We start from the raw sequence: 2,697 nt of genomic DNA, 5'->3' as shown, positions 1-2,697 counted from the left end.
TGCATTGAATTTATTTAACACACGAGTTTCACAACTTGAGTTGAATTACTGAAATAAATGAACTTTTCCACAACATTCTAATTTATTGAGATGCACCTGTATATAGCTTTCTTTTCTTATTTAGTACCAGGTTTTTTTTTTTCATCGCAAATGATCAAAGTTATATAAGTTAAATCATAACTTTTCTCTACCGTTTTTGAAATCACTAAAAACTGTTTATTTTCAGGTTTAAATAAGATTAAAAATATAGGCCTATATACCCCATGCATTGTGCACGTGTATTCTGCATTAAGCTATACAGGAATCTTATTAAAGCAGCGTGGATGTAAAAGCACAAGTTGTACTCTGTTGAAACAAAAGGTGTCCAACAACATGCCTCTTTAAAATTTATCCGCAAACATGTTGTGCATCTTTGACCAAATTTTGACTTCTAGCTTCTAAATGAAAGACATTTATCCTATCTATAATGAAAGTTCTTGTAGTGTGCATTATTACACGTCGTCTTAACATCAGGAGGGCTGACTGAGAGTTTGAGTTAATGAGGGCTGAACAGTGGCCTGTAGTCTCTAATAGGATGGAAACGCGTTCAGTTGTCCTTCGCGTGAACAGGAGGAGCGTTTGTGTGCGTCACTGCAGTCAGCTGTGCAAGCGCGCGCGTGCGTCTCGTGCTGCATGTTTCACTCAGGCGTGTTTATCTTCACTTCACCAGAAACTACAAAACTTTAAACTCTTCCAACTGTGAGATAAAACACCGCTTTTCAACAGGCGCATAGAAGAAGAGTGGAATAAACCTAGGAAGGAAACGGGTTAAGAAGGAAACCGGGCGGAGGAAGGAGTTTGGCGTGCTGGCCTGAGACGTAAGCACATTCTTCTTTCACTTATATATCGCACATGCTTTATACTTTATACTATATTAATCCGCCATATAGCGAAACCATGACGACTTTATAAAGTGCAAGTGCAAAACACGTGCAACTGTCGCAGTTATAGGTTTTTTTTAAAACAGTAATGCAAACTCGTTTAATAAAGTAAATATATGTTGTAGGACATCCTGAATCATAAACTAAATATCCTGTTTCTCTGGTTAAAATTAAAATATTACTTGCGTTTTCTCGAATGAGAGGCGGTGAATGACTTGAAAGAAGTCAGCTGTATTTTCTCTAGTCTAAACAGTTATGATTATTCCACTATACGTGGTTAAAACTTCAAATATAAGCTAAACTATGTTTTCATCGAGTGAATGTTAAGTGGTAAATCACGGTTTATACAGCAGTATTTTGGGTGTGCCTGGTGCCGATCCAGCGGATGTTCAGTAGGGCTGGGTATCGACTCAGATGTCCCGATTCGATACTCGATTCGATACTCGATTTTTTTATTACATTCAGTGAATATAGTTTTAATACAAATACTATTGATATTTCTAAAAAAAAAATGAACAGTAAACATCAGTTTACAAATGGTGAATTAATAAAAAGAAATTAAGAACCACTTGCCTGTATTTTAAACCTATTCTTTTTTTTTTGTATAGGGTCCTTTTTTAAACAATAGTAGGGCCCTATAAAATGTTCTTAATTTTTCTGGTAATCAGATGAAGGCATAAAACATTAATTTATCCTAATCAAATGAAAATTAAACCTTTTTATTTTTTGGCAAACAAAGTGCTGTACGACAGAGGTTTACTGTTAAAATTAAAAAGAAAACAGATGTGATTATTCCTTTAAAAATAAAGATTTATTCATATTTATTAGCAGTAGTAGCATTGAGTCTTAAGACTGCTAAATAGTCATATATTCTGACAGTAGAACGTTAAACTAAACTTTTGTTTTGACGGGTTGCCGTGAAGAACTTGCAGCTGCTGTGTATGTGATATGACGGTAGATTTCTCAAATGAAACGGTAAAATGCTAATGAGGTGACTCTCAGAGCAGCTGGAGATGACATTCGTGTTCATATCGTCATATAGTGAGACGGCAGAAGCTGAAAACACCACGAGCGTCATCCGCGCTTTAGTATGTGTGTAGTAAACAAAACAGTGTGCCCTGCCATTCATTCATTGTGGAAATCATGGCGCCTTATGCGTGATATCAAATGCTTCCGCAGATTTATAGTATTACAATAGCACTTCACCTGAGCATTGTGAATCATGCGTATGGCCATGATAAGTGCTGAATGAATGACAGGATTTCTGTTGTAACATCGCGCACGGTAAATAAGGGTGACATCTAGTGGAGAAGACTAATGATAAGATTCACGTTAATCAGATCTTGTTTTAAATGTGTGCTGAAAAAAATACTGGAAAAGATCGATTCTCGGCTTTTGAGAGTCGATATCGAATCGACGTCATTTAAAAAAAACGATTAATTGGAAAATCTTTTTTTTTTGCCCAGCCCTAATGTTCAGTGAACTAGTCATCATGTCAGTTCAGACAAGTCTTCAGTTGAGGTAGTTTAGACTGGCTTGTAAAAGGAAAAGGCCGTGGGACACTTCTAGTGCTTAACTAATTTGGTTCGATAGTGGCTGAAGTTGTTGATTGAACGTTATCATGTGAATGCTGATCTGATGATTCTTTAACAGGAGGACAGTGCGTACTCTTTGTAAAACCGATCCAGTTGTTTATGGGGGAAGTTCACCCCCCCCCCCCCCCCCCCCCCCCACCAACACACAACAAAACAACCAATACTATCACTTTTTTTTCTGC

The 2,697-nt window shown here is 36.9% G+C and overlaps 1 protein-coding gene across 7 annotated transcripts in view; it reads left to right on the top strand.

Moving 5' to 3' along the window:
• The window catches only part of kifc3 (kinesin family member C3), a 67,395-nt gene that overhangs the window by 16,443 nt on the left and 48,255 nt on the right, over positions 1 to 2,697 (top strand). Inside the window, exon 1 of one of the 7 annotated variants that reach the window (XM_016261993.1) lies at positions 577 to 857. The exons of the other annotated variants lie outside the window; for them this stretch is intronic. The gene's annotated coding sequence lies outside the window, so the exon portion shown is untranslated. Of the gene's footprint in view, positions 1 to 576; positions 858 to 2,697 lie in introns of those variants that run through there. 7 annotated transcript variants of the gene reach the window in all.

The sequence above is a fragment of the Sinocyclocheilus grahami genome, unplaced genomic scaffold, assembly GCF_001515645.1.
Source record: "Sinocyclocheilus grahami isolate Dianchi unplaced genomic scaffold, SAMN03320097.WGS_v1.1 scaffold31.1, whole genome shotgun sequence".
Taxonomy (NCBI): Eukaryota; Metazoa; Chordata; class Actinopteri; order Cypriniformes; family Cyprinidae; genus Sinocyclocheilus; species Sinocyclocheilus grahami.
Note: the sequence above shows the minus strand (reverse complement) of the source record. Positions and strands in the feature narration are given on the sequence as shown.